The 25,298-nt window shown below is 38.5% G+C and overlaps 1 protein-coding gene across 8 annotated transcripts in view; it reads left to right on the forward strand.

Moving 5' to 3' along the window:
• The window catches only part of LOC128860577 (zinc finger protein 316), a 128,059-nt gene that overhangs the window by 9,297 nt on the left and 93,464 nt on the right, over positions 1-25,298 (forward strand). For 6 of the 8 annotated variants that reach the window (XM_054098176.1, XM_054098180.1, XM_054098182.1 and 3 more), the window contains exon 1: positions 22,739-22,773. The exons of 1 other annotated variant lie outside the window; for it this stretch is intronic. The gene's annotated coding sequence lies outside the window, so the exon portion shown is untranslated. Of the gene's footprint in view, positions 1-22,738; positions 22,774-22,804; positions 24,720-25,298 lie in introns of those variants that run through there. One more of the 8 variants, XM_054098177.1, reaches the window with a different exon arrangement.

Here is a 25,298-nt window from a genome sequence, read left to right on the forward strand (position 1 = left end):
CTAATTTTAATGGGCTCTAAAACTGCGTCCCAATTTTTTTTTAATTCTGAAATTTTGAAATTTTATTCAAGATTTGTCCAATTTTTCAAATTTCTTTTTTAATTTGAAATTTGGGCACACTTGTACTATATGATTTTTGTTAGACAACAAAAGAGAAAAAAAGAGTCAGAAATGATTCAAATTCTGGGGTGGTTTATGGTTTTTGCAGGTTGTTCTTCAATAGTTTAGGGAACATTTATTTAGCTCATAAGATACTAAATAAACATGTACGGTGCGTAGTTGGAATCCATGTTCTCGACACTCAAGAATCTTGAAATTTGTACGAAAATAACTTTTTAAATGCCAACTAATTAAATTAACCCATATTTTAAGCAGCTAAATTCCTTCCTTTGTATTATCTTTTGTTAAAAAATTCCTTTGTACCTCGTTTCAACTTACAATACGAACTTGAATGCTAGGAGGAAGGCACTTCGACCATTTTTTAATTACATTTTTTTAACTATAAATTCGTTTTATTGGGGCAATGAATTTTCGTAAAAAATCCCACTATACTCAGCTTTTCTGCTACCGAATAAATTGCACGCGTTTGGATAAAAATGTACTGGATGTGGTTGGGCGCCACGGGTGATTGAGTGGCATGCGCGATAAAATGGAAGTGAATCTACACACACATACACACTCAAATATAGTATAGTATAAAATAAAATAACGAATTCAACCAAAATAACAAACAAGGCTGAGAGTTGTGCAGCTGTTGCAATTCGATGGCGTTGATGGGAGGCAAGCGCTGAGGAGGCAGACCAGACAAGGTGGTGGCCCGGGTGAATGCACTAAACGAACTGTCCGCTGTGAACGAGCAGCGTACGATGCTACACGAATGATAAGCTGCACGACAGGCAAGCAAGCAGGCCGTCAGGCAGTCAGGCAGCGAATTCAATTCATGCACATCCGCACACACACATACGCGCATGCAAATTTTCACTTTTATATAAAGATATATTTACTTAGCGAAACTATATTTGTGTGCGTGCCTGCTTTTTGCTGAAAATAGGGAAACTGTGTTTTTTTTTGAGTGCAACGCGTCGCTCACTGCACATGTCAAGTAGTTGGCTGTTGCTGCTGCGGCATGGCGGCCATTGTATGCGCCGGCCACAGCCACAGCTACTGTTACATCGGCTGCGGAACGATACTTTGCGAAATGATTCGGCAAATCGCAAGTCGTTGGAGTGACTGAGATGCAACACATTTGGTGCAGGGGAAGGCAGAAAAGCAGAAAGCGACACGATGTGTGGCGGTTGGAAGAGTGGGGTAAGGGGAGAGGTATATTTGCTAGTTGAGTGTACAGTGCGTATGCAGGTGCATTCATTTATTTTCGAATAATTTCCGCTTGGCTTTATTACATACATACATACGTACATAAGTACTGCCAGCCAACTTTATTGGTGTGAGTGGTAAATGAAAATTCATTTCCTTTGATCTGTCATTTGCTCGTTTTTATGTAATCAAATGGGTGTGTGTATGGGTGTATGCTGTTTGTGCTGCATTTGTATATAACCACGCGCATTCATATATATCTGCATAGGTTTTCGCACTATCCACGCAAGTATGTATGTATGTGTATGCATATGTGAATATATAAAACATATAAAAAAAACGGCACATGCATATGTGATTGCATATGTCTGTATGTACATGTGAATATCCAAAGTATATTTTGCATTCCTGCCGTGCTCGGTCTGTTGCGCCGCTGAAAACTCCATTCCTCGGTTGCATGTTGTACGGGCAGCGAAACACTTTGTAGTGCAACATTTTCGTGTTTGATTTGTTTTTAGATTTGTGAGACATGAGTTTGTTTTTTTTTTTGTTTTTTTTGTATTTCCGCTTTCGAGTTTTATTATTTTTAGTCTGATTCAAAGACTTCACTTTCTATTTCACTGGTATTTGACATAGAAGTCTAGGCGGGCGCAGCAGGTATTGTAATTTTCAATGTGCCGGCAAAAGTTGGTAGAGAGAGGGTAAAAGTGCGGGGATGCGGCTGATGTATGAAGCCAGAGAGGGTCTACAGGGAATGGGTTATTAGAACTAGAATAGTGGCACACAGGGAGGTGGGGATTTGAGAGAAGTGTTGAAGCTTTTTGAAAGGGAAAGATAAAATATACAAATGGGGATAATAAGTCCGAGTTTTTTCAGCTAACACCGACCGAGTGAAATATTAGGAGAATTAAAAAGTTCGCTCTGCATAATTTACGCTTTATTTCGGAAATGAAACCAGAATAATTAATATAGTTCGATTAGTAATATACTAGGTTGTTCAATAAGTTCTGCGGTTCGATTTTTATAGGTTAACATCTTCTTCTTCTTCTTCTTCTTCTTCTTCTACAAATTTGCTGTTACTTCCTTTAACTTGTGCTGTTCAAACTTCTTGTTCTCAATTGGCGCGATAACTGATTACGCGATTTTGGCCGAGTTTAATAAAGCGTACCAGTTGTTTCTTTTTCGTGCGAACTGGCGCGAGTTGGAAACACCAAGTCTTCTTCACCTGATTTTTCCAACGTAGAGGAGGTCTTCCTCTTTCTGTGCTACTACCAGCTGGCACCGTATCGAATACTTTCAGAGCAGAACAGTTTGTGTCCATTCGCACTAAATGACCCAGCCAAGGAAGTCGCTAAATCTTTATTCGCTTTATTCGCCTTTATTGTTTGAAATGCACTTTATTATTCAGTATAGTCTGCCTGAACATCAATGTACTTGTTCCAACAAGATTTCAATTTATGAATCCCGTCCCTGAAGTGAAAATCTGGAAAGGCTGCAAAATAAGTTTGCACAGCTGTTATGACCTCATTATTTGAATAAAAACGCTTTCCACGCATGAATTTTTTAGATCTAAAAACAGACCTAAAGGTAAAATCTGGTGAATACGCTGGATGCTCCAACAGTTCGAACTTTAATTCATAGATTTGAGCCATTGTCAAAGTGCTCTTAAAAAACCTGATGAAAAATAATTTTCTTCTTTTGCAAACTGTTTCGTGCTGCTCTAAACGGTTACATAATATTCGGAGTTTATTGTTTTACCAGTTTGCAAGTAGTGCGCAAAAAAACTGCTTTCGCATCCCAAAAAACTGATGCTAGCACCTTTTTGGCCGATTGCTGGACACGAACTTTTTTCTGAGCCGAAGAAACAGGTTTACGCCCCTCTAGCTTCTTGTTTTGATTCAGAACCATGATGATAGATCCAGGTCTCAGCCATAGTGATGGATCGATGCACAAAATCCACGTTGTTATTTTGAAAATGTTGCTGAGAAAGCCGCAGTCGAATGTGTTTTTGTTCCATTGTTAGCGAATGCAGCACCTATTGTGCACATAGCTTTTTGAAACCCAATACTTCAATCAAAATATTGCTTACACAGCTCAATGACATGCCTAGGGCTTCTACTAAATCTCTTTCAGTCACTCGATGATTCTCCAGTCACTCGATATGCTGTATTTTTTCTACGATATCTGGTGTTGTTGCTGTTCTTGGAGGTCCTTGACGTGGATCGTCGTTAAGACTTGTACGGCAACGTTTAAATTCAGCAACCCATCTTTCTGCTGTACGAATTGATGGCGAAAAGTCCTTATACATTTTCAATATTCGTTTATAAATCCTCCTTGCTTTTAAACCTTACAAAAATAAAAATTCAAAACGCTATGACACGTCGTTGCTAAATGGGTTGTAAACAAAGAATGAATTGACAGTTTGAAATGGAACTTTACGTTTCCTATGAAGAGTGTGCCAACATAACAAAGGAAATGTAGGTTAGTAGCAACGCCCTCTGTTATCAAACCTCAAAACTTATTGAACAACCTAGTATTTTCTTTCTAATCGCCTATTCCTGGGCGATGGAATGAGTGCTCATTTGTGGTCCAGTTGACATCTACAAAAGGGGCGCCTTATTTCTTTCACAAAACCTTTGATTAGTAGATGGTTTTTTTCAGTGCAGAAACTCATTCTGGGATTCGATAGAGGCGGTCGACCAACTTTTATGATAGCAGCCAACTTTTTGAGTGTATCCTTATAAAGCCCGATGCAAAACGATATCGCCTCCAAATTTTCACCAGCGTTAACTATTTTCCTCTTTTTTTATGTTTATTATTTTTTTGTATAAAAGTTTAGCTCTGGTCTGACCAAACCCATGTAAATCCAAATTTCAAACTGTATACAAAAGCTGCAAAAATTAAAAAAAATTGAGCCAACACAATGCTACGGGTTTCAATAAGAATTTCTAAAACAATTTTTTGTACCAGCTTCACAACTTGTAATATTTTATTATAATAAAGTGCAAGTTTCAAGTTGCTAAAAATCCTTTTTATTTTTAATAATTTTTTCCCTTGACGGTGTTAGGCATTTTCTCCACATTAGAAGAAATAATCATACAGCTCTTTATTCCTTAAACCTTTCTAATATCCTTGAATAATTTTGTCAGTGCGCTATTTGCCGCGTTAGCTGAAAAACAGTAAGCACTGAGAGATTAATTTAAATACCTGCTTCAAAATAAGGAGCCTTTAATAAATTTACTCGAAGTACAATTAAACGTTTTCCAATTCCATGCAATTTGTTGAATCTCTTGTTAAGACTTCCCGCCAAAAAATTTGCTCATTAATTTCTCCACACGCAAACAACTGAAACCGCACATATCGGCCTTTATCTAAATTTCATTTTCAACGTTAAATTGCCTTTTTTTGTTTAAATCCAGTCGACATACTAATGTAAGGCGGAGATTTGTTTTCCTAGCACGTACTGTTGTTGTAAATATTCTGCGCTACTTAATTGTACTTTGACATCGCCTCTTCGGCACAATTCCAGATTCAGCGCCAGTGCACGAAGTACCTTTCTAGCTAAATACATAGTAAGTACGTATGGATGTATGTGCTCTGCCAAAAGAAAAAAGTGCGCACTACCTTGAAAATTTCGCAGCAGGAAGAAATCATTACACAAAACAACAAAATTACAATTAAAACAAAAAGTAAAAAAATTGCATTAAAAATAATGAAAGCACAAATAAATAGATACAAACGCACAGTGAATGATTTAGTAGCAACAGCAATAACAATAGGAGCAAACTAAAGCGACAAGAGCCCTTTCACCACAACACAAACATAAGTCGTGCCCGCTACCCTCAACGGCGCGCTAACAATCGCTTCAAATCAACCATACACCAACACAACGCTGCTTGTTGTGTAAGAAATTTGGCAACAATGCGCTCGAAAAAGCGCCGCTCTACAACCGCCACGACGTAAGATCCCCCAATCCACTTAAATTGCAAGCATACAAAAAGTAGAGCCGAAAATTTTGAGCACCAATTTGCTCTGCTCGCCGCAAAGATGAATGCGAAGGCATTTTGGTTAGTTAGAGCGCATCGTGTGAGAATTCGCAAACCGCGCGAAATTTAAGCGAACTGAGCGAGATTTTAGAAGCCGGCTGAGTTTTGCACGATTTGAAGATTTTTGCGAGTTTCACTAAAACACACCTATACATATGCGATATTTCAACTCAGCACTCGCACTCCCACGCACACCAATAAACCCATTACACATTCAGACCATTCCGAGAGTGGAGCGCCTTACTAAGCATATTAGTGTTAGTGAGTTTGGTGTTTAGTTTGTTCTCATGATTGTTGGGAGGCAAAAATCTGTTTTTCTCAATTGGCGCTCGCGCCAATACGCCAAGCACCGCTACCACCACAGCTGCCACTAAACGCTAGTTAGTATTAGTGTTTGCTTTATTTTGCATTTGCATTTGTAGTGACTTCGTAAAAAGTTCATTTGCTTCGTATTCGTTTTGTGCCATCGTATTCGTTTTTATGCACACTATTTTTTTTTTTTTTTGGTTTCGGTGGCAGCGAGCAAAAGCCGAAGTCGTCATCATCAGCAGCAGCAGCTGCGGCAAAACATCATCAACAGCAAAATTACGAAAGCGGACACGAAAAGCGAAAATTTTTGCCAACGCGTTGCTTTTTTGCGACGACTTGCAATATTTTTTTCCACATCTTTTCTGTATACAAATTCGTATATTACACAAAGAAACAAAATGTAACACACAACAATTGCGTGCATTTACAAAACTTGGTTTTGGTGTTCGCGGCAACGATAAGAATCGTGCGTGGTATAGGTTAAGAACTAATTTCCCATTAAACATTCTATTCATACCCTACAACCGAGCGTTTGCCGCTCGCCGCCCGCTCCCACTCGTACTGCCGCGTGTGCGCTCCATTTGTGCTATGCTATCTATCATTCTATGGCACATTCTTTGTGTGCTTTTGGAGCCGCAAATTCGCGAATTGGTTGCCGCTTATATCGTAGGCAATATCTTCGTCTGCTTGGTTATTCGTTCGTTGCTATGAGTCTCTTCTGAGATGTTAAAGCGATAAAGCGCGTCTAATCGCATTGTGTGCGGTGTGAAGCTAAAGCGGTTTGCCGGCTTCTAAATAGAATACGCTCACGTCTTGCTCGCAGCGGAATTGGCGCTATGTGCTTTGTGTTTGGTAGGCAGGAGGGAGGGGCAGGTGGAGCGTTTGCAATTTTTCTCTGATTTCAGCACATTTTTGGTGAGTCGTTCTTCCTTCGGGGTTTCAATGTATTTTTTCAATTTTTTCTGTTCAAGTTGAGTCGGAAAAGCGGGATGTATGTAAATGCTTTTACACATGATTGTCTTCATGAATTGTTCATATGTTCCATTGTCTGCCCTTGCATCTACACCTACGTTGGTTAAGTTTTTCCGACTTAGGTTAGTATCTGCCAAATACGGTCATGCCCAAGTATTTATTTAGCTCGCTTTGTATTTTTATCTATTTTCGAAGTACATTCGCTTGTATGCCTAACATCGCATATGCCCGATAGCGATACATTCTAATACAAATTAGTTGGAACGGTGGAGCAAATCAAGATTTTAAATTCTGACTAATTAGTTGAAGGGGTTATATACAGTTAGAAGGCCGAAAAAGAGCGAAAATTCCATAACTTTTTCTGGAAAAACTAATAAATTTTTTTGACAAAATAGCGATTTCTCAACAAATCGATTTTTGACCAAAATTTTGGCTTAAATATTTATCGGTGAGAAAAAATGTTCGATTAATTACTAAGAAATATATTTAAGAAGCTCATGCTAAAATTTGAGACTAATCAGTTTACGGCATATACCTATGAAATGAGACTTTTTCAATTTCAAACGTTTATTAACAAAAATAATAGCCATCGCTAGCGACACATTTTTCCCATCTCTCAGGCAATTTGTGGATTGCCGTCTTTGGCCGCAAACCAATCATCGAGCCATTGTTTGGCTTCTTCGTGAGAATTGAAGCGCTGCTCGGAAAGTGCGTGGCCCATCGATGCAAACAAATGATAATCGGAAGGCGCCAAGTCTGGTGAGTAAGCCGCATGCACCAGCGGTTCCCAATCGTACGTCTCCACCAATTCCCGGGTCGCTCTTGTTCGATGTTGCGGTGCATTGTCATCAAGAAAAATTACTTTGTGACGCCGATCGCCATATTCTGGGCGTTTTCGGTGTATAGCGCTGTTCAAATCGGCCAATTGTCGTTGGTAGCGTGCACCGTCAACTGTTTCACCTGGTTTTAATAGCTCGTACCAAAGCATACCACGCTGATTCCAGAAAACACACACCATTGCCTTGCGGCCGAATCGATTCGGTTTGAACCATACGATCGCTTACGCTTGGGATTGGAGAAATACACCCGTTTTTCATTACCCATAACGATTCAATGTAAAAAAGACTTCCTTTTGAACCGGGAGAGCAGCATTTCACAAGTGGTTTTTCGATGTGCGCAAATCGTAGTTTGAAGGCATGAAATTCGACATTTTTAAGAGCGACAGAAATGCATTGTTGTATGAAACGTAACAAACAATGAACTGAATATTGTTGACAGATGACAGATGAAAAAACAAGGCATTTGGGAAGGTTTAAAAATACTCCTAGCGACATCTATGAATTAATAGCTGATAGTCTCATTTCATATCGATTTTTTTTTAATTTTAACTGTAAAAATATATTAACCCTTTAAAGATATATTAACTTTCAAATAAATTTTTTTTTTAACTCTAAGTTTCCCTTTTTCCGTTGGTGGCATCTGTTCGAAAAAGCTAGTCTTCTGTGTATTCTTAGGTGATATCAAGAATGGTGGCTAATGACTTTATCGCTCTAAACAGAGTTTAATAAACTTCTTCAACAACAACATAGACTAACTCAGTTTAGGCCGGTATAAATGGAAATAAATCCCAAGCAAGCGGCGGCCGTAGCCGAATGGGTTGGTGTGTGACTACCATTCGGAAGTGCCCAAGTTCAAGTATCCGTGCATGAAACAGCAAATTGATAGAAAAAGCTTTTTCTAATATCTGTCACACTACAGCAGGCAATGGCAAACCTCCGAGTGTTCGCCCTTGAAGAAGCTCCTCGGAGTAAAACTGTAAGTCCCTCGATTATGTGGAGAAACAGCAAGACGCACTCCACAAATTGGAGGAGGAACTCGACCAGACACCAAATAAAAGGTGTAAGTGCCAATTATAAATTATAATAGATTACAATATTGTGGCATTCGTGAGAGTATTTCTGGATGTGACGTTATAATTGAATAAACTAGGAAGATAATGACGTTGTAGGCGATGATTCTGGCAAATTCACTGAGAGCAGGATAGGGATTCGCCGATATTGCAACCTTTTTTATTATTTCATTTACTTGCAATGGAATACTATATTAACCAATATGAATGTCGGCTTTGAGAAACGGAAGAAATTCACATGGTTTTCTGACTGGCGATTCTGCAAACATTCCCATTAAAACAGTTGATTTCCATGTAGAAGTTCAGGAATCACAGTAATAATTATGCTTCTGTAACTTCTAAGTGGTTAAAGATGATTGTTATTGAAGACTTTGACGTCCCACCACCTCTTTATCACGACAGTTTCTGGAGATAGAACTTGTAGCTACTTAGATTGTTATCATTACAGCACCAATATCTTGAGATAAATGGCTAGTGATAACTGCTGTAAGAAGCTAGGCAACCCTTTGAGTACTTCCAATTGTCACTTGTTGTTCCTACAGGTATAGTGTACCAGTATACTACAGTTCTGCACAAAAATTTAAGAGTTCTATAAGTGTAAATGTCTGTTCCTTAATGCCATTTCGTAGTACTGCCTTGTAGATTATTTTATTTATTTACAGTCTATAGCTTTACAATGTCAATATTTTATATTTTTATAAAACAGTATTGTTTTATTTTCTATTGTTTATCTTCCACTCCGTTCCGAAGACATCTTGCCGAAGTAAATGCCCAATTTATTGAACTCTCGCATAGCCATCGGCCCCAGCCCTATTAATGTGACTGGTTATGGTTGTGCCTGTTATTGTCTGCCTCACTTCTTTACCTTTAGCCTTTATTTTCACGTTCCAACTGCCAAACGGATACTCCAAATGAGGCTGCAATCAGCAGTGGGTACTTTATTGAATATGGCTGGAGTGTTTCATGTGGATTACACGGCAAGAAAAGCAACTTTATTGGCAAATTCTTGTAAAACTCGTGCAGCTTAACGCCTCATGATACTCATGTGCATACTTTTTTCAATCACTATGAGGGCTATTGCATTCAAAAGTTGTTCATAGATACCATGAAATTCTAAAATCGAAAGAAAGCATTTTAATTTCGATTCAAGTTTTTTTTTCTATTCCAGCTGTTAACTAAAGAATTCTGCACTCAAACCCTTCTAAACTTGTAAAACTGAAAGTAAAGGTCTTTAAGAAAAATACTTAATATAAAAAATCTACCCAAATTATCCAAACGCTTGACTCTGAAAATGTCATTAGTAAAAAAAAAGCTAACAATAGATTTCGGGCTTAAAAAACATCCATCCGTTTCACATAAATTACATGACACTGTGCAAAAAGTTCTCCATGTGCCAGCTCAACATTAAGACAGTTTTGGCTCAACCCTACTTATTGAACAAGTCATTTGGAATACAATAAATACAACACATAATAATAATGGCAGCAACAACAAACAATTCAAAATAAAGGGACTGTTGTGTTGATGATGACTGAAGACTTTGTGTGACACGGAACAAACAAATTGTGAATTTGGAAGATGTACATGCGTATGTCTGTTTGTATGTATGTACATATGTATGTATATATGTATGTATTTATGTATGTATTTATGTATATAGGAATATAAATCAATGGCGCGGGCGAAATGCGTTTACATATGACAATGCGAAGTTCAAGAAATGAAATTAGTCAAAAGGGAAAGGAAAGGTTTTGCTATACAAAATAAAAAAGATGTGATCATCAGCGCGAATACCAAAGCAATAAATCTACAGAATGGAGTTGTATTGGAATTTGTGTGAAGAACTTGTGGCTTATATTTTCAGATAGTATGCAAGTATTGTTTTAAAAGACAACACGAATCCATTGAAACTTAAAAAACAAAAAAAGGAAAACTACTCAAAATGCAAAGAAGAAGAAATTTCTGCAAAAGGCATAGGGAATGAAATATACTTGTGGACATTAACATTGAACCTTCTATCAAAAAGTAATACCAAATACTAATATCTACTACCAAAAGATCTAAGATTTGTAAAAAAGAAGTTTTTATTTCAAGCGAACACAAAATGTAGCAGCACCTAGAAAGCGCTTAAGAGGTACTTTTTTCTGGGAGGGCGCCCGTGAAGAGGAAACTCTCATGAGTACTGCTATACCGGCATAGCAGTATACACGACTTGTAGCCTCACTTCTAAAAACCTTTCCACAGTCTTCCACTCTGCTCGTGGAACTGCCATGAAGGTACCACTCACGCGGCTGGTTAGCTCAAAGCCTCCTAGTTATTGTTGACGCCTACGAAACTCCGCGCGTCTTAGATTTGCTCCTGTGAAGTCTATAAAGATACTTTTGTACTCGTACATATAAATAAAAATGATCAGACTGAGCCTTGACTTAACTTGAGGTTGAACGCGTTAGTAACCGTAATTAATAAATAATCCCAACAAACCATCAATTTTAGAAATTGAATATTCCGAAGCACATGAAGCTCGTGATCTTAAATATCATTCAGAAATGTTTATGGTGTCGCCCGTTTTCCGCAAACCAATTACTCAGTGTTGAGTGATGAGTTCATTTTCTGCAAGCCCGACACTTATTAAATGTTACCATCTTCATTTTAAATTAGCGATAACTTAAAAAATTATTTCTCAAACTTCCTGAATAAAACTTAATAAGTAATAGTAAAAAAATTTCGTTTACACCTGCGATGCTTCCTAAATTACGTACATATTTAAATTTTAATTTTTATTAAATTTTTTTGTTCATTTTCGACCGAAGTAAAACAAAATTTAGCAGTTGTTAGAATGGTTTTTGTACGACTTGCAAGTGTGTGTGCTCGTGTGTGTGTGCACGAGAACACTTTTTGCTGGCACTTTTTTCCATCTCTTTGGCCGGCTCGTACTTTGTATTTTTCGGTGCCGTTTTTTTTTTGTTTGTTGTGTGAAAAAACTTGAGCGCTGCTTAGAGCGCGAACGAGCGAAGGCATATCAACACAAACAAAGTAATACAAATAATTGTAAATATGCACACACAAACATGCATGTGGGTATATGTAGCTGCAATGTATGTATTCGACCCGCTCTACTCAAGCTGGATGGAGTTGTAGTTGTGTACGAGCATCAGTGTATCGCATACATAGATTTGTGGATGTGCATTTGTTCGTGTAGAATGGAAAAATACTACACGCATCGCTTAATCAATTTTGTGTAGCCCGATTGCGTTTTTTGCTGTTTTTTCGCTCTCTGCTTTATTTTAGTAAAAAATATATATTTTTTTTTATTTTTGCTCTACATATTCTCCGCTCCCGCGCACCCTTGCCAGAAATTTGCGCAAAACATAATACCAATAAAAATCAGAGTAATACAAAAATGCATACTCACAAGAGTAAAACGCTTGAAAACAACAACAACAGCAAATTAACAATCGCCAAAAAATGAACTACTTTTTCTTTGGATTGCAAAAAATTTGCAAACATTTCATTTGAAATTTAGTTAGCTTTTTTCTTTTCCACCAACTTCGGTTGGCCGGTGCGGCAGTGGAGCCGGTAAATGGCATAACAAAAGCGACTTTTTATTGTGCTTTACTACCACAATTTTGCTAGTCCAAATTTTTTGTCATGCCGCATGGCTTGTTCGAACATAACATCATCGGTCCAAAGACCGCCAAACATTGCCGAAACGGCGGCAAAGCGAAAGGCAGCAAACGCTGTGGGCATTGTAAAGCTAACAAAAAAACAAAAGCTGTGTCGAAATGTGATAAAAAAATAGTTACTAGGGTGAGCAGCTTTCAATTAAAGTGTAGTATTTTAGGAGTTAAAAAAATTTTTTTCAAAATTCTTTTTCTCAGCTTCTTTGAAAAGTCTGAAATAAAAAATGCGGAAAAATATCTTAAAGAGGAAGGCTTCTTACGTGAGCGGCCACCACCGTTAGTAATAAATCTAGTAAGTTATGATTCCTTAGTGGTGTTTCTCGCCATTTTTATTTTTAAATTTTTGGTCGAATTTTAGATAATTTCCATTGGGGCAGGTTAACAAATCAGTGCGGTGACTAACTGCGCGCCATTTTAGAAAATTAAATTTTTAGTTAATAGATTTAAAAAAAATTTTAAGCGTTTAATTATAATATTTAAGGGGGCCTCTTATCAATCGGCTTCAGAAAATCGATTTTTTTTACTGCAATCGTTAGATATATTATAGGAGAATATACCTTCAAAATTTTATAGCGGAGTTCAAAGTGATTTCGGAGTTACAGGCCTGTGTACCGTCCCTCGTGTGAGTTTACTGTCTATCTTCTGAAAACTTTGGAACACGTTTTCTAAAAACCATGTTTTTGAGAATGGCGTGTAAGATTAAAAAAAAAACGACGAAAGTAATCGTTTCAAACCGACAATCTATATAAAGAGAATTAAATTAATAATTAACAAAATACAAAAAAAAAATCATTTTTTAATGTTATTTAACACCTTTTTTGAAAAAAATATCGAAAAAGAGCACTTTTTCCAATAATTAATTGTGTGTTCATTTTCTCATATTTTTATACAAGAGTAGTTTGTAGTATTACATGCGGGAATAAGACTGAATAAGACAATATTTTTCTTTTGTGTTTCAGGTGAAAACTACGACCGCAATCTTACACGTCGTTTTACTAGCGCGCAACGAGAAGCTGTGCGAGATCCCTCATATGCCCGCCATTTTGTTTTTTTTATTTATGTTAAAAAATTGTTTATTACTCTTCAATCATGCCTTCAAATAAATACAAAAGATTATTCATGTGTGTCGCTTTTTTTGCTTCGAAAAAAAATTTAGGAAAAACACCTTTTTTTGAAGCCACTGATAAGAGGCCCCCCTCATTTATCTAGTAAACTGAAATAGTAAAGTCAGGGAAACTTCACCCAATGGAAACTTTAAACGAGTTTTTTGGGTCTCTCAAAATTTTGAATTTTAGTATTTTACTTTCTTCTTAAGCAAAGCACTTCCTAAAGAAAAAAATCTCATCAGCTGCTTTGCTGCTATAACCTGTTCCATATGCCTTGTTAAATGTGCCTCCTATTCAATATGTCTGATATAAATCCACATGACTTTCAAAGGCGACTTGAAGCTGTAACCCACTCGCTTACATGGATCGGGTGTTTTCAGCTGCATAAAACTATCGATAGCGATAAATATGATTTTACAGTTGGGAATAGCAAACTGTGTTGACATTTGTGTGCGGTTTGGCAAGCCATCATGAATCGTGTAACGCTAGATCAATGCTTCCAAATTGTGGAAATTTACTCAAAAATAAATTTGTTTCTCCAAAGAAGAGGGCGAAATATCATATCGTAATCATTCTCAACTTCTTGGTCTTTGTCCTTGATTTTGACGCAAGGATCTGGGCTTACGTGCATATAAAATACAGCTCAAGCAAGTTCGCAAGCTATCAAACCCTTGACTTTTAGGATATTTATAATAATAACATTTTTTCAAATTTCTACGGGCATTCATTCTGTGTAGCTTGAAGTCTAAATTTAGCTTACTTCAAATAAATATTTGTATGCCATTTTATTGCTTAAGTCGTTCGCTTCAAACTGAAAAAAAATACGTTTTCCTTCAAACTTTTGAAATAAAGAAAGAAATTAAATGAAATAAATACACAATCCGCGTTTTTGTGATAAAATTACCTGCGTCTGAAAGGTAGAGACCTAAAAAATTTATCAAAATTCAAATGTTTAGTTTTCAAGACCATAGTACTCATCCTACCCCACCCTAGTAGTTGCTCGCATGAACGCAGTATGTATGTGTGCAAATATAGGTACATATGTATGTGTGCATGAAAACATATACATATGTAAAAACTTTGCTAGATACTTTCGTGCCCGTATTTTGACATCTCGGCTACATAACGCGCGCATTCACCCAACGAATGTTTCTATTTTTGCTATTTTTGCCGGCAAAAGTGTCGCTGGTGGGGACAGCGTTGCTTGGTTTGCCGGCTGTTGGAACTCATAGATGACAAAAAACAAATAAATTATAAAATTATAGAACAACTCAGAGTGTACACAAAATATTAAAAAGTGGTAAAGGAAAAAAAAAGAAAACAAAATGCGAAAAATACACAAAAATAATTCTAATCAAACAATCAAGCAATAATAATTAAGAGAACCTGGACATATACATACATGTATGTATATATGTGCATACATATGTATGTGCCATACATGCGCCTACATATACACATTTATATTTCCACAAAAAAAGCTGGTATATGCGACAAATAATCAAAATCAAAATATCAAGCAAACAAAGAAAAAATCGAAAAAAATTAAAAATGCAAATAAATTCGCACCTTAAATAAGTAGAAACTATTAGAAAGAAATAATTTCGCATACCGAAAAACTCGAAAAAATCAAAAAGTGTTTGCTGAGTTGCTGGGCTGGTTCAAATCGTTTTATTTCCTAATACATAATTTATTTACTTGCCTATACTCAATTCTACACACACCCGTTCCTATTTACACACACACACATACATAAACATAAATACAGTGCTGTGTGGCTTTTATAAATGTATTTACAAGCAGTTCTTATTCTTCTTGCTGTTGTTTATTTCGCCTTAGTTCCTTCGACCCTGCTCCATGAAGTTTAATACGTTTTTTTTTTGTTTTTGCTTTCTGTTTTTTGCCATTTTCATTACTTTGTCTCTTTGTTGAGACTTTCGTTCGCTTTGTAGCGGCGAATGACGACGATTTTCTTCGTGAATGCCTTCGCTGTGAATTATTAGAAAAGGTCAGTATTTACTTACTAAATTGTGTACATATGAGTATGCCGGTTATTTTGCCGGTATCACACACAGTCGCACAGAACTACGCATATGTTTTGAAAAACACACACACGTTGCCTAGTAGAAACAAAAAATAAATTAATAAGTTACGTACTAGACATACATATGTGAGTATGTATGTATGAGTGCCCAAAATTTGTTGGCTCTTAGTCAGTAAAGTCGCCGTGTTGTCATCCCCTGTGCCACTTTGGGAAGTGCTTGGGTCTGTTAGCAGGTCGCGGGTTTTGACAACTTATTTGCGAGCCGCAAATTTGTTTTGTTGCGGATTTTTTTTTGTCTCCTTTACTAAAATAAACAATAGAAAATTTCAAATATTTTTGAGAGGAAAGCGTGCACTTTGGCTGGAAATTTTGAAGCAAGTAATAAATATGGTTTATTACTAAAGAAAGTTAAAGTTAGGTATATAAATATGTATACCCATGTGCAAGGTGGTGCAAAATTAATCATCCAACTTTGATTTTGAAGAATTTTTTTACTAAAATAAATATTTTGTGTGCTAATTTTTTTCACCTTTACGAGCTTCATTCCTTGTCTGTTTGTATACTGCAGCTGTCTAGTTCACAAAAGCCAAATATAATTGGCGTGCGCCACCATTTGCAAAAAATGATAGGTCTTCCGATAGGGTGATTAATTTTGCGCCACCTTGCATGTGTGTTATATATGGGTGATACATATTCGTTTAAATGCGCTTGATTTATTTTAGAGTTTATTGAAGGAAAAAACAATTTTTTTTGTTTTTTTGTGTGTAAAAGTATGATTAAAAATGCTTTCGCACTTACAGCGACCGTCGTCTACCACGTTGAGTGGTGCGGCCACTTCACCGCCTTCCCGGGACACTCTTCCCGGGACTACTCTCTGCATTAATTCGGGAGGCCCCAGAACGGCATCCATGAAGAACCCATTCTATTCCCCCACGCCTGGGTCTACGAAAGGTGATGGAAATAAAAAAATAAAAATAAAAACATATTTGTAGCAAGCTTTCATGCCATAGGCTCGTCTTATTGTGTCCCTATCTGTGCGGCTTCGCTTTGTTGCACTGCATTGAGGTCTACTTTATTTTCCGTAGAACGTCTCCGATGTATCTCTTTACCGCATTCCAGCTGACCTCACGCTCGAGCATTTTGCTGATTATGTTGATCGATGTGATGCCGCCAATTTGCTTCCTCAGAGGATCTCTTTGCGGGAGCCGCCTGCTATAACTCAGGAAAGTGTGTTCAGCGTCATCGCTCGGGGCTTCGTAGTATATGCACTTGCGCATGCGCTATAGGTATCTCCCGAAGTATCCGTGGCTTGAGAGGTATCGACTTAAGAAGTAATTCATGCGCCAAAGTTGCCATTTGCTTATTGATGGAATAAAATTCGCCGTCCATCTGCCACTCGGTTCAGTGGTGTCCCATTGTCTTTGCTACCGCAGCATGTTTTGGCGTCTGTGATGACGTGTTTTTTCTTGGAGTTCCACGCATCCATTTGTTCCCGGGCAATGAGGTCGACGGGTATCTCCCTGCTGATCACAAAGACTGCAGCGGCAGAGACAATGCGGTGGCTGAGGCAACTATGAGTGCCACTGTTCGTTGCATAGTATCCAGCCTTGATGACAACAGTAGCACTTGCCAGCAGAATAACACAGCAATCGGTGTCCCAAGGCTACTGTTGGAGCGGTTTAGGTAGCAACATATATCTTTTTCTTGAAATGGGCTGCACTTAGTGCTGATTTGAACTCTGTAAAAAACCTATAGGGCATCATGGTTAGAAGGAATTTCGATCAAAAGTTCCGAAGTCACACTTTTCATACGTTTATGGAGCTCATACTCTAATCGCATGCTTAAAGTTCCACATTCATCGTATTCGTCCGATTTAGCTCCGAGAAACCGTTTCGAGGCCATAGAAAAGCTGGAGCAGTAGTAAATAGCGATGGCGAATTAACATTTCTATCAGACCCGATTATTACTTCGCATACGCGCGTGCAACAATTGATAACAATTCTACAGCTAGCGGTAGTTAAGGCAAATAAGCCTATGTGTCACCGCCTTCGTGAAATCTGGATTTTTTGTTTCAAGTTTTTACTCATCTTTTTCTCTTCCCTCTACGTAGGTTGGGTAAGGTTACGGTGGCTGGCACTCAACACAGGATACAAAGGAACGCACTTAGGTCATACAACCCAATTTGAAGGCCAAACTTTATCGAGCGGATAGACCTTTTCTTTAAGGAAAGCCCAGAAAATAAAATGTCCATTGAGTTCAAGTTCACTAGATATTCAAAAATATATTTTTCAATATAGTGGTGCCACATTTTAGGTATAGCGAGGCGGTGGTCCTCTTTTTTCTTCTTATTACTCGGGTCTCAGCAAATGCGACAAAAGTCAATCAAGGGAACATTTTTTCGCTTATCACTCATCCCCATTGGCTAGTATTCTGTAATGATATCTAGTACTGAATCAATGGAGAAACGGTTAAGTGAGGTTTAAAAATTTCTCCTAACATGGAGCCCACCTGCTATTTGCTAGTTCCGCGAAACCCGATCTAATGCTGCACAACAAAAACTGTATGTTATCATTATTAAAGATCCTGAAATGCACTTGAAGGTTCGACATTGTTTGCCTCTATTAGAAATAACTGTTTCCACCATTTGATGTTTTATGTCGGCAGTTGGTTTCGAACCCGTGCCAATTCAAATGTAATTACACTCAGCCATGGCGATCGTCCGCAACCTTTGACAAATATTGGAATGATTATGAGGACGACAAAGAAACTCCGCTCTGACACAATTAATTATACCCAGAAATACTCATTAGGCAAAAGGTTCCTTTCAGCGCTCGTACCTCTCTCATTGCTTGTACCAAATGTTTTGGGTTATTTTGTTCTGTATAAATTGGGTTTCTAAACTAAACAAAAAACCACTTTCCTTTTTGCACAACACTCCTATGAGGAGTTTACTAAACCCAGCAACCAACAAATGTGATGAAAAAAAAAAAACAATTATATAAAAAATAACAAAGAAGGCACCACGGCAAGCCGACGGTGTACGGGTGCTGTAGCTCTACACGCACAACGCATTTTAATTATGGTGACAGAAATAAATTGACTCGGCTGCACGAAGTGCGAACGTCGAGATCTCATTGCACCGAGCCAGTGGCAACAACATAGCTATAGTAACGCTGTAGCGTTGAAATGAAGTGGAATTGCGACCACTGTGAGCTGGCACGAAGTTGTGGAAATAGTGGTCAGATTGTGGGTTGAACATGGACGGGGCATATTGGGCGATATTTTGTGTATAAATATGAGCAGCGATGTATTGGAGGTAAATAAAATGTTGATGGAAAGATGCAGGAGAGGCATAATCTATGTATGTATATGCACATGCACAAATACTTGCACGACTCGGTGCAGATAAAGAATGCATGTAATATATGGACGTATATGTATGAGTGTATTAAACATTTACATATGTACATATATAGTTCACCCCTCTAATGTCTCATTAATGCGCTGCACAATACACGTTACCTGTATACCGCAATACCAGCTCTGCACTAATACTGTGAATACACTCGTTCGCTCATGAGCTGTGCTCCACTCTTCGCTGCAATGACTCTCAGCTGAGACTAAGAGTATGTATGATGCTTACTCCCACATACTGCCAAGAAGTTGTGTGTGCATGATGTGGGTGTTGGTGAAGTTGTACTTACATATGCGCACGTATCCGATTTTTCTTTCATCAAGCGTAATTTTGTCTAGGTAAAAGATAAGGAAAAAATACTGACCGCATATAACGCGCTTATACTCCAAACTAATATATTTAACTATCAAATAGTTATAAACCTGCTTATTCGTAAGCTTATGCTTGGCTTAGCATAATTATAAGCCGCTCAAATACTCCCGCCAAATTTTTACATTCTTTCTATTCGATCATTGTGAAGAGGTTGCGTAGAATTACAGTGTTCAAGATCGGCAGCAGTTCTATAAAATTTTAGCAAAAGTGCGATAGCAAAGTGTAAATGTGGATGCGCCAGAATTTTATATTATTTAAAAAGGCCCAAAAATAAATTTTTCTTGTTTGTATTTCGCTCTCGGTAACTTCCTCCTTCCCAAAACGGGAAGGTTCTCTACCGCTTTTGAGATCTAACTTTTATGAGTTCTATCGTTTTATTTCTCCAATTGTGTCAAATCACATTTGTTTCGAATCGATAGTTTGATGTTTCTTTTAGTGTATTTTGTTTGATGTTGCGTATGTTTTTATGTGGTCTTAAAAATACTTTGTAAAAGTTATCTAAGCATAAATGGGACACTTAAGGTCGTATGCACCTAGAATTTTCTGAACTTCAGCATGACCGGTTTTATATTAGCTCTGTTGTATTTTGTATCACCCATTTTTTTTCTTTAAGTGGTACGGCCACGAGCGATAACTACTTTTCATCTTTTCGCTGGCAGTAAGCGACAATAGCACTATACTCTTGTAAACAGCTGATAGGACTAAGTTGGGGTCTCTCCCCATCTATCGTATACTGGCTTTACACGGCAATTGTCAGACCAACCCTAACATACGGCATATTAGTATGGTGGCCAGCTCTAGATAAATTGTACATTAAAAGAACCATGGCACACGAACAGAGAATGGCCAGTCTTTGCATTTGCGGGGCCCTCAGAACCACACCCATAGATGCACTAAATATTATGCTTAACATTTTACCAATAGAGCAATACGGTAAGCAAACAGCTGCCAAAGCAACTCTCAGACTAAGAGAAATCGGCCTACTCAGAACGAACCAAAGAGGACACTCTTCAATTTTAGAACAATTCTCCTGCATTCCCAGCGCAACGGATTTCTGTAAGACCAAGGACATCAATTTTAATAAATCCTTTGTCACAGTATTTCCTTCGAAAGAGGAATGGGATAACGGGCTTATTGTTAAGAAAAACGACTTAAACATCTACACAGATGGCTCAAAACTGGACAACAAAGTAGGTGGAGGGGTCTACTCCGATAAACTCGGAGTATGCCAATCATTCCGCTTACCTGATCATTGCAGTGTATTTCAGGCGGAAGTCACTGCCATAAAAGAGGGACTTAAAGAAATAAAAACGAGAGTATTATCCACAAATGAAGTTTTCATTTACTCGGACAGTCAAGCAGTAATAAAAGCGCTTGAACCAAAAACGCACTCGACAAAAACAGTTCTAGAATGTTTTAAACTACTAGATGACGTATCTAAGTGCTACAAGGTGCACCTTATCTGGGTACCAGGCCACAGGAACATTGCAGGAAACTGTAAGGCGGATGAACTTGCCTGAACCAGTACAACGCTCGATCTCGAACCGGATAAGACGCTGATACCCATGCCCATAGCCACTTGTAAATTACTTATAGACAGGGAAACCATCAAAAAGGTAAATGCAAGCTGGCAAAACCTCACAACATGCGAACTAAGCAGACAGACATGGCCGAACTGGAACAACAGTCGATCGAAGATCTTGTTAAGATTCAACAGAATCATTGTTTAATAGGCAGCCACGCCAGAAGGTTAGGACTCCCGTACTTCGATTTCTGTAGAAACTGTCTTAATACAGAAGAAGAGGAAACAGTCAGAAACCTTTTATGTGAGTGTGAAAGCCTAGCTATGAGAAGGCTGCGCACTCTTTATACAGCATTTCTAACCGATGTAGCGGACATAGCCCATCTAAAACTAACGAAGCTCTGATCGTTTATTAAAGCTACCGGATGGTTTGAAAAGGAACACGTAGAGTAAGGATAAGCTCCAGTGGTATCACAATGGACCTGCGAACGGTCTAATTGTGTCTTATGACAACCACCCTACCTACCTTCGCTGGCAGTAGAGGTTTTGAGAAGATTCCTTTAAGTCTCAAGAACAACAACTACACCACACTATTATTTAAATTCACTCACAAGCATTTTTGTCGAAATTTAAAGATTCTACTTCTTTGCTAAGTTAATTAGGAAGCTTTCCATTCATAATTACATATAAGTAAACTAAGTTTTATAAAATAAAATTTACAAAAAATTCTTATAAAAATTTGAAGAAATCTTTCTTGTTAAACTGTTTTTCAGTATAGAATTAAAAACATTATGAAACCTAAACTTAATAGACCCAAAAATGGGTTATCTAATAAAAATCTAAATTTTTTTGTACTAAAATGTAAATAATGGGATAAAAATCCACAAATTGCCACGGTAGTATTTTTATTGTTTTTAACATCAAACTGAAAAAATTGTTTTTGATGAAATCGGAAAATGAGTATAAAACACGTAACTACTTTATTTTTCACTTCGAAATATTTCCCATTTGATCCACTGTCCAACTGAGGTGCTCACGAAAGTAGATGGAAATAATATGCTTAAGGGCATGCATGAGAGAAATCAGTAAAGTGAGTGCACTGCTGTTTTGACGCTCACTGCAATGAACATGCAGCACCCATTACATTTCTGTGGACAACACTGTGGGTGAGTGTGTTCGTGTATGTAGCCAACGAACGGTAGCAATGTGCGGGCATGCAAAGGTGAGGTGAGCGCATCGAGTATGAGTATATGAATTGGGGAGACCACGCAGAGTGCGCGCGCATGCATAATGAGACGGAAGGCGGAGCAAGAGGAGTACGAGCGCATACCCATACTCGAAAGTGCTAACATTTTTTAGTTTTTCTGGGCGAGTACTTTTCTGTGTATGTGTATAAATACGCTTGTGTATTTACTTGGTAGGCTTTTTGTGTATCTTTCTTACTCATACATATGAAGATTTCAAATGGGAGCGTGAGCATTTAAGTATGAGTGCATTGGCGTTTGCAGTGAGCGTGGCCACTGCAGTGTGACAGAAATTTGCGATGGATGTAAACGGATGCCAGTTGCAAGATACACACAGCGCATGTAAGCGCATGTGTGAGTTTTGCTTGAGAGGGAGCGGAGTGCGCTACAAATACATGAACACATTCACTACCGTAGTGTGCCCCAAGTGATGTATGTATAGATTCGTGTAGGGAGAGTGGCCGGGAGAGTTCCGGAGCGAGCCCACTTTGTATGTGTATGTGTGTGTGTGCTGACTTGCGAGAGTGCACGAAATAGTATAAAGCTTACAAAATACATTTCGTATTGCTCGTTGACGTTTGCCTGATAGCGCTTCCCGTCTTGCACTCCCAGAGCACCGGTACGCCCCTCACAACTACATTCCCTAATGTATCCACACACAACATCATTGAGCACCTCATGGCTGGTCTTGTTTTTATTGTAGTTGTTGCTGTATATATACATACATATGTATGTAAACAGATTTTTTTTGCTTAGCCATTGCATGCTCGCCTGCCTGTGTTTTTCGATTTTTGCCGCGCTCGTTCAGCTTCAGTACGTCGTTCACATTTAATCCGTTCGGTAGGGCTAACACGGTTCTCGTCATAATCACTGGCTTCTGTGTTTTAATTTTTTTTTAGTTTTTTAGCTTTACTTTTAGCCAGTTTTTGCGTTTGTGCTTGCTGTTTTGTATCTTTGCGCCTGCTGCTTGTTTTTTAGGGGATTCTATGACGCGTTCGCTTTTTCGCGCAATCGAAGCGATTTATTGTTTTTTCTTCGGTATTTTGTTGGCGTTTGGTGTGTGCCTTCTGTTGACTTTGGAGGGCGCGCAGAATCGTCGAATCGCCGAATTGTTGACGCCGTCACCACCAGCCGTACAAAGAACAAATCAACGTTAGCGTCGACGCTGCGGCAGTTACTTGGACCTGGGAGTAGGCGGCAAATGCATTGCGGACCGTGGTTTTTGCCACTTTCATGTACTGCTGCGGTCAACCAACCAAACCTTTCCTTGCTGATCGGTTGGTGAGCAGCTCAGCGAAGAAAGAAGTCAAAAAACGAAGAAATTGAAAACTCTTAGCTCTCGATAAAAAATTGCCGACTTCCCGCCTACTTCGAGTTGGACGACGCTTAATTTGGAGATGCGAACCAAAAAGTGCAGTTGTTGTTTTTATCAATGGGGCAGCGCCAAGGCGCTTACCGCGCCCTGTTTTTGTTTGTGTCCTTTGACCGGTGAAAAAAAATCAAAAGCTCGAGGTGTTGTGGCATCGGAAAAGCAAATTATCGAACACTCGGTGCTGATGCGCGCGTTCCATGTGGGTACACGTTGATTTTTTTATTTTTGCCGAACCGAAAAAATCACGACTAAAATTAAAACTTCGGCACAAAAAATAGTCGCTTTAATGCTCACGGTTTGAAAAGGGTACCGCCAGAAGGGGCGCGTTTCTGGTCTTCTGGTTTCGATGCATTCTGCGGTGTGATACGCACGAAATTTTCATATCTACCTGCACAACAATTGCCGCTACTCCCGCAACCGCTAAACTCTCTGGTCTTGCTGCACCCAATCACCCGCGCTAACCTGCGCACCCCACCCCGTCCCGTTTACATACTCAGCTAACGAGCTAATAGCTTGAAAAAAGTATATTACAATTTCAGTGCTCTCACCTTACCTCACTTCGCTCATATAACAAAAGCAACCATAATTTGGTTATCCGAAAAACGAAAACCCTTCATATATCTGCGCCAGCAACAACGCATATCTACATATCTTTTGTATCTCCACCATCTCCATCTACCTGTGACACTTCAGATTTCTTTTGTATGCACGCGCTCAATCTCACCGCACTCACTTACTCACTGACGTGCGCTCTCTCACCACTCATACTCCTTTCACCACCACAGAGTACCAAAATTTTCGGGCGCTGCCGTTTCACTCCAAAGCACAGCTCCCCCTTCTACCGCACCTGTGGCGCTCCCACAGCATATACACTTTGTACTTACCATCGTCGTTGCCGCTAACACCAGTGCTATGCCTGCCTTTGCTGTTGCCTTTATTGTTGCTCTTGTTCGTGTTGTTTTCGTTGGTATCGCCTGTTCATAGCTGTGCTGTCGTTGTTGTGGTCGTCATCAGCACCATCATCGTTGTAGTCCTAGTAGTCGTCGTCGTCGTTGTCGTCGTCATCATCGTCTCTGTCTTTTTATTGCTCACAAGTTTTTTCTTCTGCCGGCACGAATACTTTTTGCTGCAACTTTTTTGTGTATGCGAATATCTCTAGATTTTTCGTTTTTTGTTCCCCAATTGTGCTTGGCTTTGTGTATTGTGTACTCGTTGCCACTTTTGCCGCTACTTGTAAGTATATGTTTTGATGTTGCGTTTGCGCTAACCGCGCGGCAGCTGCCACAACGCGTCCAATGTCTGTCTGCTGGCGAGCCGTTCGCTGTTCGTCGACGTTGTGGCCGCCGTAGTCGTTGCGGGTTCTTGAGTGTATGCAAAAGATTTTTGCACATATTCATCTTTTTGGCCGTTTTCGGTGCGTTTCGTTGGGCGCGCTTCTTCGCGCAAAAATTTTTATATTTTCCATCTCTTAAGAAAAGATACACCACAAAAGCATACACAAGAAAATTTTTTTCTTTCTTCTACGGCAATTTTTTACTTGTTTTTGGACTTTGCCAAAAAGCCACAAAAAATTGTTGACGACGGCGGCAATACTGTTGTTGTTGTTGTTTCGGTACGATTCTTCCTTGGCGCGTTTCTTTGCATTGTTCGCGTACCGGCAGTATCTCGAATTTTGTACTGTCTTTTGGTTTGCTCTGGAGAAGAATGCGAGACAATTTTCGGTGAACTTAGAAAATTTTGAATTTGTGTTTGTCGGTGAAAAATCAAAATCAACAAAGCAAAAAATAAAAACAAAATAATATCTAAATGAAAGTGTGGAAGTGATATGGAATTGAAAACATGAATACCGAATGAAGAATTGTGATAACGACACTATGGGATTAGAACTGGGACTAAAGACATGAAAATAATTTAGCTTTTTAAAAGTTAAAAATTAAATAAGAATAAAAATTAAATGAACATCTAAAATAAATAAAGAAAACTTAGATTTTCT

The sequence above is a fragment of the Anastrepha ludens genome, chromosome 4 (assembly GCF_028408465.1).
Source record: "Anastrepha ludens isolate Willacy chromosome 4, idAnaLude1.1, whole genome shotgun sequence".
NCBI lineage: Eukaryota > Metazoa > Arthropoda > Insecta > Diptera > Tephritidae > Anastrepha > Anastrepha ludens.